At 23.9% G+C, this 12,433-nt stretch overlaps 1 long non-coding RNA gene across 3 annotated transcripts; it reads right to left on the minus strand.

Moving 5' to 3' along the window:
• Nucleotides 1-5,968: 5,968 nt before the first annotated feature.
• LOC149061190 (uncharacterized) lies at nt 5,969-11,911 on the minus strand. 3 transcript variants are annotated; one of them, XR_016189577.1, is made up of 4 exons: nt 8,450-8,669; nt 7,701-7,777; nt 6,875-6,951; nt 5,969-6,123 (listed from the first exon to the last, which is right to left on the minus strand). It is a non-coding gene; the product is annotated as an uncharacterized LOC149061190 (long non-coding RNA). The 3 variants fall into 3 exon arrangements; XR_016189576.1 differs by lacking the exons at nt 5,969-6,123; nt 8,450-8,669 and adding exons at nt 11,011-11,087; nt 11,762-11,911 and having other exon boundaries at nt 6,797-6,951; XR_016189575.1 differs by lacking the exon at nt 5,969-6,123 and having other exon boundaries at nt 6,797-6,951.
• Between the last annotated feature and the right edge of the window lie 522 nt (nt 11,912-12,433).

Raw genomic sequence — 12,433 nt, forward strand, 5'->3', positions numbered from 1 at the left:
TACAAAAAAATCATTTAGGAAATACGGAGACAAATATGATTTAGAAATTTAAGTTTTTGAAAAATTTCTTGAGATAAACACATTTAGAATTAAAAAAAAATATTGTTTTAAACAACATGGAACTAAATTATACAACACGTTACAAGTATTGATGAAATAATTTATAAACTACATACCTTTCCAAATTGTATAATACCAAATAGTCATCTATAAGATAACGAATAAAATATTCGCAGACTGTTTATATTCTAATTGAAGTTCATCGGGCTTAATGCTAAATGATTGTTCATTGGATTTTGTAATTCTTTGAAGTCTGTTAAGGGTATAAATCTGAAAAAAATATAAACTAATAAGTATTTAGGAATGAAACATGGAAAAACAACAAAGAAAATAATAAGAGATCATACTATGACTTGCACACAACTAATTTTTTCAGGTTAATTAACAAAATGGAAAATACAATGCGTTTAATATAAATTGAAACTTAATTCATTATTTGTTTTTTGATATTATAGGATATTTATTAATGAACAGGAACATATTGTACATTCCATAGATTTTATGATTTAATGTAATATTTGAAAGGTATAACATAGAACATAGTGTAATTTTAATGATCTATTATTGGCTCCGATATAATATAGAATTGCATTTACATGTAATATTTGTTGATTCCTACATAACGATTGAAAGTATGCACGTATCATGAACATTTGTAAACAACGCATACAAAAGAGAGAAATATACATAAAAAATATCATCAAGTCATTCCATACAATTATGAAAAGATATGCAGACAATCAAAACCTTAAAATGTGAATCAACTCCTCCAAATAAATCATTTAGGAAATACAGAGACAAATATGATTTAGAAATTTAAGTTTTTTAAAAATTTCTTGAGATAAACACATTTAGAATTAAAAAAAAATATTGTTTTAAACAACATGGAACTAAATTATACAACACGTTACAAGTATTGATGAAATAATTTATAAACTACATACCTTTCCAAATTGTATAATACCAAATAGTAATCTATAAGATAACGAATAAAATATTCGCAGACTGTTTATATTCTAATTGAAGTTCATCGGGCTTAATGCTAAATGATTGTTCATTGGATTTTGTAATTCTTTGAAGTCTGTTAAGGGTATAAATCTGAAAAAAATATAAACTAATAAGTATTTAGGAATGAAACATGAAAAAACAACAAAGAAAATAATAGTGATCTTACTATGACTTGCACAAAACTAATTTTTTCAGGTTAATTAACAAAATGGAAAATACAATGCGTTTAATATAAATTGAAACTTAATTCATTATTTGTTTTTTGATATTATAGGATAATTATTAATGAACAGGAACATATTGTACATTCTATAGATTTTAAGTTTTAATGTAATATTTGAAAGGTATAACATAGAACATAGTGTAATTTTAATGATCTATTATTGGCTCCGATATAATATAGAAATGCATTTACATGTAATATTTGATGATTCCTACATAACGATTGAATGTATGCACGTATCATGAACATTTGTAAACAATGCATACAAAAGAGAGAAATATACATAAAAAATATCATCAAGTCATCCCATACAATTATGAAAAGATATGCAGACAATCAAAACCTTAAAATGTAAATCAACTCCTACAAAAAAATAATTTAGGAAATACAGACACAAATATGATTTAGAAATTTAAGTTTTTGAAAAATTTCTTGAGATAAACACATTTAGAATTAAAAAAAAAATATTGTTTTAAACAACATGGAACTAAATTATACAACACGTTACAAGTATTGATGAAATAATTTATAAACTACATACCTTTCCAAATTGCATAATACCAAATAGTAATCTATAAGATAACGAATAAAATATTCGCAGACTGTTTATATTCTAATTGAAGTTCATCGGGCTTAATGCTAAATGATTGTTCATTGGATTTTGTAATTCTTTGAAGTCTGTTAAGGGTATAAATCTGAAAAAAATATAAACTTATAAGTATTTAGGAATGAAACATGAAAAAACAACAAAGAAAATAATAAGAGATCATACTATGACTTGCACACAACTAATTTTTTCAGGTTAATTAACAAAATGGAAAATACAATGCGTTTAATATAAATTGAAACTTAATTCATTATTTGTTTTTTGATATTATAGGATATTTATTAATGAACAGGAACATATTGTACATTCCATAGATTTTATGATTTAATGTAATATTTGAAAGGTATAACATAGAACATAGTGTAATTTTAATGATCTATTATTGGCTCCGATATAATATAGAATTGCATTTACATGTAATATTTGTTGATTCCTACATAACGATTGAAAGTATGCACGTATCATGAACATTTGTAAACAATGCATACAAAAGACAGAAATATACATAAAAAATATCATCAAGTCATCCCATACAATTATGAAAAGATATGCAGACAATCAAAACCTTAATATGTAATCAACTCCTACAAAAAAATCATTTAGGAAATACAGAGACAAATATGATTTAGAAATTTAAGTTTTTGAAAAATTTCTTGAGATAAACACATTTAAATTAAAAAAAAATATTGTTTTAAACAACATGGAACTAAATTATACAACACGTTACAAGTATTGATGAAATAATTTATAAACTACATACCTTTCCAAATTGTATAATACCAAATAGTCATCTATAAGATAACGAATAAAATATTCGCAGACTGTTTATATTCTAATTGAAGTCCATCGGGCTTAATGCTAAATGATTGTTCATTGGATTTTGTAATTCTTTGAAGTCTGTTAAGGGTATAAATCTGAAAAAAATATAAACTAATAAGTATTTAGGAATGAAACATGAAAAAACAACAAAGAAAATAATATGTGATCATGCTATGACTTGCACACAACTAATTTTTTCAGGTTAATTAACAAAATGGAAAATACAATGCGTTTAATATAAATTGAAACTTAATTCATTATTTGTTTTTTGATATTATAGGATATTTATTAATGAACAGGAACATATTGTACATTCCATAGATTTTATGTTTTAATGTAATATTTGAAAGGTATAACATAGAACATAGTGTAATTTTAATGATCTATTATTGGCTCCGATATAATATAGAATTGCATTTACATGTAATATTTGTTGATTCCTACATAACGATTGAAAGTATGTACGTATCATGAACATTTGTAAACAATGCATACAAAAGAGAGAAATATACATAAAAAATATCATCAAGTCATCCCATAAAATTATGAAAAGATATGCAGACAATCAAAACCTTAAAATGTAAATCAACTCCTACAAAAAAATCATTTAGGAAATACAGACACAAATATGATTTAGAAATTTAAGTTTTTGAAAAATTTCTTGAGATAAACACATTTAGAATTAAAAAAAAAATATTGTTTTAAACAACATGGAACTAAATTATACAACACGTTACAAGTATTGATGAAATAATTTATAAACTACATACCTTTCCAAATTGCATAATACCAAATAGTAATCTATAAGATAACGAATAAAATATTCGCAGACTGTATATATTCTAATTGAAGTTCATCGGGCTTAATGCTAAATGATTGTTCATTGGATTTTGTAATTCTTTGAAGTCTGTTAAGGGTATAAATCTGAAAAAAATATAAACTAATAAGTATTTAGGAATGAAACATGAAAAAACAACAAAGAAAATAATATGTGATCATGCTATGACTTGCACACAACTAATTTTTTCAGGTTAATTAACAAAATGGAAAATACAATGCGTTTAATATAAATTGAAACTTAATTCATTATTTGTTTTTTGATATTATAGGATATTTATTAATGAACAGGAACATATTGTACATTCCATAGATTTTATGTTTTAATGTAATATTTGAAAGGTATAACATAGAACATAGTGTAATTTTAATGATCTATTATTGGCTCCGATATAATATAGAATTGCATTTACATGTAATATTTGTTGATTCCTACATAACGATTGAAAGTATGCACGTATCATGAACATTTGTAAACAATGCATACAAAAGAGAGAAATATACATAAAAAATATCATCAAGTCATCCCATACAATTATGAAAAGATATGCAGACAATCAAAACCTTAATATATAATCAACTCCTACAAAAAAATCATTTAGGAAATACAGAGACAAATATGATTTAGAAATTTAAGTTTTTGAAAAATTTCTTGAGATAAACACATTTAGAATTAAAAAAAAATATTGTTTTAAACAACATGGAACTAAATTATACAACACGTTACAAGTATTGATGAAATAATTTATAAACTACATACCTTTCCAAATTGTATAATACCAAATAGTCATCTATAAGATAACGAATAAAATATTCGCAGACTGTTTATATTCTAATTGAAGTTCATCGGGCTTAATGCTAAATGATTGTTCATTGGATTTTGTAATTCTTTGAAGTCTGTTAAGGGTATAAATCTGAAAAAAATATAAACTAATAAGTATTTAGGAATGAAACATGGAAAAACAACAAAGAAAATAATAAGAGATCATACTATGACTTGCACACAACTAATTTTTTCAGGTTAATTAACAAAATGGAAAATACAATGCGTTTAATATAAATTGAAACTTAATTCATTATTTGTTTTTTGATATTATAGGATATTTATTAATGAACAGGAACAAGTGTACATTCCATAGATTTTATGATTTAATGTAATATTTGAAAGGTATAACATAGAACATAGTGTAATTTTAATGATCTATTATTGGCTCCGATATAATATAAAATTGCATTTACATGTAATATTTGTTGATTCCTACATAACGATTGAAAGTATGCACGTATCATGAACATTTGTAGACAACGCATACAAAAGAGAGAAATATACATAAAAAATATCATCAAGTCATTCCATACAATTATGAAAAGATATGCAGACAATCAAAACCTTAAAATGTGAATCAACTCCTCCAAATAAATCATTTAGGAAATACAGAGACAAATATGATTTAGAAATTTAAGTTTTTTAAAAATTTCTTGAGATAAACACATTTAGAATTAAAAAAAAATATTGTTTTAAACAACATGGAACTAAATTATACAACACGTTACAAGTATTGATGAAATAATTTATAAACTACATACCTTTCCAAATTGTATAATACCAAATAGTAATCTATAAGATAACGAATAAAATATTCGCAGACTGTTTATATTCTAATTGAAGTTCATCGGGCTTAATGCTAAATGATTGTTCATTGGATTTTGTAATTCTTTGAAGTCTGTTAAGGGTATAAATCTGAAAAAAATATAAACTAATAAGTATTTAGGAATGAAACATGAAAAAACAACAAAGAAAATAATAGTGATCTTACTATGACTTGCACACAACTAATTTTTTCAGGTTAATTAACAAAATGGAAAATACAATGCGTTTAATATAAATTGAAACTTAATTCATTATTTGTTTTTTGATATTATAGGATAATTATTAATGAACAGGAACATATTGTACATTCTATAGATTTTATGTTTTAATGTAATATTTGAAAGGTATAACATAGAATATAGTGTAATTTTAATGATCTATTATTGGCTCCGATATAATATACAAATGCATTTACATGTAATATTTGATGATTCCTACGTAACGATTGAATGTATGCACGTATCATGAACATTTGTAAACAATGCATACAAAAGAGAGAAATATACATAAAAAATATCATCAAGTCATCCCATACAATTATGAAAAGATATGCAGACAATCAAAACCTTAAAATGTAAATCAACTCCTACAAAAAAATAATTTAGGAAATACAGACACAAATATGATTTAGAAATTTAAGTTTTTGAAAAATTTCTTGAGATAAACACATTTAGAATTAAAAAAAAAATATTGTTTTAAACAACATGGAACTAAATTATACAACACGTTACAAGTATTGATGAAATAATTTATAAACTACATACCTTTCCAAATTGTATAATACCAAATAGTCATCTATAAGATAACGAATAAAATATTCGCAGACTGTTTATATTCTAATTGAAGTCCATCGGGCTTAATGCTAAATGATTGTTCATTGGATTTTGTAATTCTTTGAAGTCTGTTAAGGGTATAAATCTGAAAAAAATATAAACTAATAAGTATTTAGGAATGAAACATGAAAAAACAACAAAGAAAATAATATGTGATCATGCTATGACTTGCACACAACTAATTTTTTCAGGTTAATTAACAAAATGGAAAATACAATGCGTTTAATATAAATTGAAACTTAATTCATTATTTGTTTTTTGATATTATAGGATATTTATTAATGAACAGGAACATATTGTACATTCCATAGATTTTATGTTTTAATGTAATATTTGAAAGGTATAACATAGAACATAGTGTAATTTTAATGATCTATTATTGGCTCCGATATAATATAGAATTGCATTTACATGTAATATTTGTTGATTCCTTCATAACGATTGAAAGTATGCACGTATCATGAACATTTGTAAACAATGCATACAAAAGAGAGAAATATACAAAAAAAATATCATCAAGTCATTCCATACAATTATGAAAAGATATGCAGACAATCAAAACCTTAAAATGTAAATCAACTCCTACAAAAAAATCATTTAGGAAATACGGAGACAAATATGATTTAGAAATTTAAGTTTTTGAAAAATTTCTTGAGATAAACACATTTAGAATTAAAAAAAAATATTGTTTTAAACAACATGGAACTAAATTATACAACACGTTACAAGTATTAATGAAATAATTTATTAACTATATACCTTTCCAAATTGTATAATACCAAATAGTCATCTATAAGATATCGAATAAAATATTCGCAGGCTGTTTATATTCTTACCGAAGTTCATCGGGCATAATGTTAAATGATTGTTCATTGGATTTTGTAATTCGTTGAAGTCTGTTAAGAGTATAAATCTGAAAAAAATATAAACTAATAAGTATTTAGGAATGAAACATGAAAAAACAACAAAGAAAATAATATGTGATCATGCTATGACTTGCACACAACTAATTTTTTCAGATTAATTAACAAAATGGAAAATACAATGCGTTTAATATAAATTGAAACTTAATTCATTATTTGTTTTTTGATATTATAGGATATTTATTAATGAACAGGAACATATTGTACATTCCATAGATTTTATGTTTTAATGTAATATTTGAAAGGTATAACATAGAACATAGTGTAATTTTAATGATCTATTATTGGCTCCGATATAATATAGAATTGCATTTACATGTAATATTTGTTGATTCCTACATAACGATTGAAAGTATGCACGTATCATGAACATTTGTAAACAATGCATACAAAAGAGAGAAATATACATAAAAAATATCATCAAGTCATCCCATACAATTATGAAAAGATATGCAGACAATCAAAACCTTAATATATAATCAACTCCTACAAAAAAATCATTTAGGAAATACAGAGACAAATATGATTTAGAAATTTAAGTTTTTGAAAAATTTCTTGAGATAAACACATTTAAATTAAAAAAAAATATTGTTTTAAACAACATGGAACTAAATTATACAACACGTTACAAGTATTAATGAAATAATTTATTAACTTTATACCTTTCCAAATTGTATAATACCAAATAGTCATCTATAAGATATCGAATAAAATATTCGCAGGCTGTTTATATTCTTACCGAAGTTCATCGGGCATAATGTTAAATGATTGTTCATTGGATTTTGTAATTCGTTGAAGTCTGTTAAGGGTATAAATCTGAAAAAAATATAAACTAATAAGTATTTAGGAATGAAACATGAAAAAACAACAAAGACAATAATATGTGATCATGCTATGACTTGCACACAACTAATTTTTTCAGGTTAATTAACAAAATGGAAAATACAATGCGTTTAATATAAATTGAAACTTAATTCGTTATTTGTTTTTTGATATTATAGGATATTTATTAATGAACAGGAACATATTGTACATTCTATAGATTTTAAGTTTTAATGTAATATTTGAAAGGTATAACATAGAACATAGTGTAATTTTAATGATCTATTATTGGCTCCGATATAATATAGAATTGCATTTACATGTAATATTTGTTGATTCCTACATAACGATTGAAAGTATGCACGTATCATGAACATTTGTAAACAATGCATACAAAAGAGAGAAATATACATAAAAAATATCATCAAGTCATCCCATACAATTATGAAAAGATATGCAGACAATCAAAACCTTAATATATAATCAACTCCTACAAAAAAATCATTTAGGAAATACAGAGACAAATATGATTTAAAAATTTAAGTTTTTGAAAAATTTCTTGAGATAAACACATTTAAATTAAAAAAAAATATTGTTTTAAACAACATGGAACTAAATTATACAACACGTTTCAAGTATTGATGAAATAATTTATAAACTACATACCTTTCCAAATTGTATAATACCAAATAGTCATCTATAAGATAACGAATAAAATATTCGCAGATTGTTTATATTCTAATTGAAGTTCATCGGGCTTAATGCTAAATGATTGTTCATTGGATTTTGTAATTCTTTGAAGTCTGTTAAGGGTATAAATCTGAAAAAAATATAAACTAATAAGTATTTAGGAATGAAACATGAAATAACAACAAAGAAAATAATATGTGATCATGCTATGACTTGCACACAACTAATTTTTTCAGGTTAATTAACAAAATGGAAAATACAATGCGTTTAATATAAATTGAAACTTAATTCATTATTTGTTTTTTGATATTATAGGATATTTATTAATGAACAGGAACATATTGTACATTCCATAGATTTTATGTTTTAATGTAATATTTGAAAGGTATAACATAGAACATAGTGTAATTTTAATGATCTATTATTGGCTCCGATATAATATAGAAATGCATTTACATGTAATATTTGATGATTCCTACATAACGATTGAATGTATGCACGTATCATGAACATTTGTAAACAATGCATACAAAAGAGAGAAATATACAAAAAAAATATCATCAAGTCATTCCATACAATTATGAAAAGATATGCAGACAATCAAAACCTTAAAATGTAAATCAACTCCTACAAAAAAATCATTTAGGAAATACGGAGACAAATATGATTTAGAAATTTAAGTTTTTGAAAAATTTCTTGAGATAAACACATTTAGAATTAAAAAAAAATATTGTTTTAAACAACATGGAACTAAATTATACAACACGTTACAAGTATTGATGAAATAATTTATAAACTACATACCTTTCCAAATTGTATAATACCAAATAGTCATCTATAAGATATCAAATAAAATATTCGCAGACTGTATATATTCTAATTGAAGTTCATCGGGCTTAATGCTAAATGATTGTTCATTGGATTTTGTAATTCTTTGAAGTCTGTTAAGGGTATAAATCTGAAAAAAATATAAACTAATAAGTATTTAGGAATGAAACATGAAATAACAACAAAGAAAATAATATGTGATCATGCTATGACTTGCACACAACTAATTTTTTCAGGTTAATTAACAAAATGGAAAATACAATGCGTTTAATATAAATTGAAACTTAATTCATTATTTGTTTTTTGATATTATAGGATATTTATTAATGAACAGGAACATATTGTACATTCCATAGATTTTATGTTTTAATGTAATATTTGAAAGGTATAACATAGAACATAGTGTAATTTTAATGATCTATTATTGGCTCCGATATAATATAGAATTGCATTTACATGTAATATTTGTTGATTCCTTCATAACGATTGAAAGTATGCACGTATCATGAACATTTGTAAACAATGCATACAAAAGAGAGAAATATACAAAAAAAATATCATCAAGTCATTCCATACAATTATGAAAAGATATGCAGACAATCAAAACCTTAAAATGTAAATCAACTCCTACAAAAAAATCATTTAGGAAATACGGAGACAAATATGATTTAGAAATTTAAGTTTTTGAAAAATTTCTTGAGATAAACACATTTAGAATTAAAAAAAAATATTGTTTTAAACAACATGGAACTAAATTATACAACACGTTACAAGTATTGATGAAATAATTTATAAACCACATACCTTTCCAAATTGCATAATACCAAATAGTAATCTATAAGATAACGAATAAAATATTCGCAGACTGTTTATATTCTAATTGAAGTTCATCGGGCTTAATGCTAAATGATTGTTCATTGGATTTTGTAATTCTTTGAAGTCTGTTAAGGGTATAAATCTGAAAAAAATATAAACTAATAAGTATTTAGGAATGAAACATGAAAAAACAACAAAGAAAATAATAAGAGATCATACTATGACTTGCACACAACTAATTTTTTCAGGTTAATTAACAAAATGGAAAATACAATGCGTTTAATATAAATTGAAACTTAATTCATTATTTGTTTTTTGATATTATAGGATATTTATTAATGAACAGGAACATATTGTACATTCCATAGATTTTATGTTTTAATGTAATATTTGAAAGGTATAACATAGAACATAGTGTAATTTTAATGATCTATTATTGGCTCCGATATAATATAGAATTGCATTTACATGTAATATTTGTTGATTCCTTCATAACGATTGAAAGTATGCACGTATCATGAACATTTGTAAACAATGCATACAAAAGAGAGAAATATACAAAAAAAATATCATCAAGTCATTCCATACAATTATGAAAAGATATGCAGACAATCAAAACCTTAAAATGTAAATCAACTCCTACAAAAAAATCATTTAGGAAATACGGAGACAAATATGATTTAGAAATTTAAGTTTTTGAAAAATTTCTTGAGATAAACACATTTAGAATTAAAAAAAAATATTGTTTTAAACAACATGGAACTAAATTATACAACACGTTACAAGTATTAATGAAATAATTTATTAACTTTATACCTTTCCAAATTGTATAATACCAAATAGTCATCTATAAGATATCGAATAAAATATTCGCAGGCTGTTTATATTCTTACCGAAGTTCATCGGGCATAATGTTAAATGATTGTTCATTGGATTTTGTAATTCTTTGAAGTCTGTTAAGGGTATAAATCTGAAAAAAATATAAACTAATAAGTATTTAGGAATGAAACATGAAATAACAACAAAGAAAATAATATGTGATCATGCTATGACTTGCACACAACTAATTTTTTCAGGTTAATTAACAAAATGGAAAATACAATGCGTTTAATATAAATTGAAACTTAATTCATTATTTGTTTTTTGATATTATAGGATATTTATTAATGAACAGGAACATATTGTACATTCCATAGATTTTATGTTTTAATGTAATATTTGAAAGGTATAACATAGAACATAGTGTAATTTTAATGATCTATTATTGGCTCCGATATAATATAGAAATGCATTTACATGTAATATTTGATGATTCCTACATAACGATTGAATGTATGCACGTATCATGAACATTTGTAAACAATGCATACAAAAGAGAGAAATATACAAAAAAAATATCATCAAGTCATTCCATACAATTATGAAAAGATATGCAGACAATCAAAACCTTAAAATGTAAATCAACTCCTACAAAAAAATCATTTAGGAAATACGGAGACAAATATGATTTAGAAATTTAAGTTTTTGAAAAATTTCTTGAGATAAACACATTTAGAATTAAAAAAAAATATTGTTTTAAACAACATGGATCTAAATTATACAACACGTTACAAGTATTGATGAAATAATTTATAAACTACATACCTTTCCAAATTGTATAATACCAAATAGTCATCTATAAGATATCGAATAAAATATTCGCAGACTGTTTATATTCTTACCGAAGTTCATCGGGCTTAATGTTAAATGATTGTTCATTGGATTTTGTAATTCTTTGAAGTCTGTTAAGGGTATAAATCTGAAAAAAATATAAACTAATAAGTATTTAGGAATGAAACATGAAAAAACAACAAAGAAAATAATAAGAGATCATATTATGACTTGCACACAACTAATTTTTTCAGGTTAATTAACAAAATGGAAAATGCAATGCGTTTAATATAAATTGAAACTTAATTCGTTATTTGTTTTTTGATATTATAGGATATTTATTAATGAACAGGAACATATTGTACATTCCATAGATTTTATGTTTTAATGTAATATTTGAAAGGTATAACATAGAACATAGTGTAATTTTAATGATCTATTATTGGCTCCGATATAATATAGAATTGCATTTACATGTAATATTTGTTGATTCCTACATAACGATTGAAAGTATGCACGTATCATGAACATTTGTAAACAATGCATACAAAAGAGAGAAATATACATAAAAAATATCATCAAGTCATTCCATACAATTATGAAAAGATATGCAGACAATCAAAACCTTAAAATGTAAATCAACTCCTACAAAAAAATCATTTAGGA

The sequence above is a fragment of the Diuraphis noxia genome, unplaced genomic scaffold (assembly GCF_037042655.1).
Source record: "Diuraphis noxia isolate RWA-SAM2 unplaced genomic scaffold, SU_Dnox_SAM2 contig0001, whole genome shotgun sequence".
In the NCBI taxonomy this organism is placed as follows: Eukaryota; Metazoa; Arthropoda; class Insecta; order Hemiptera; family Aphididae; genus Diuraphis; species Diuraphis noxia.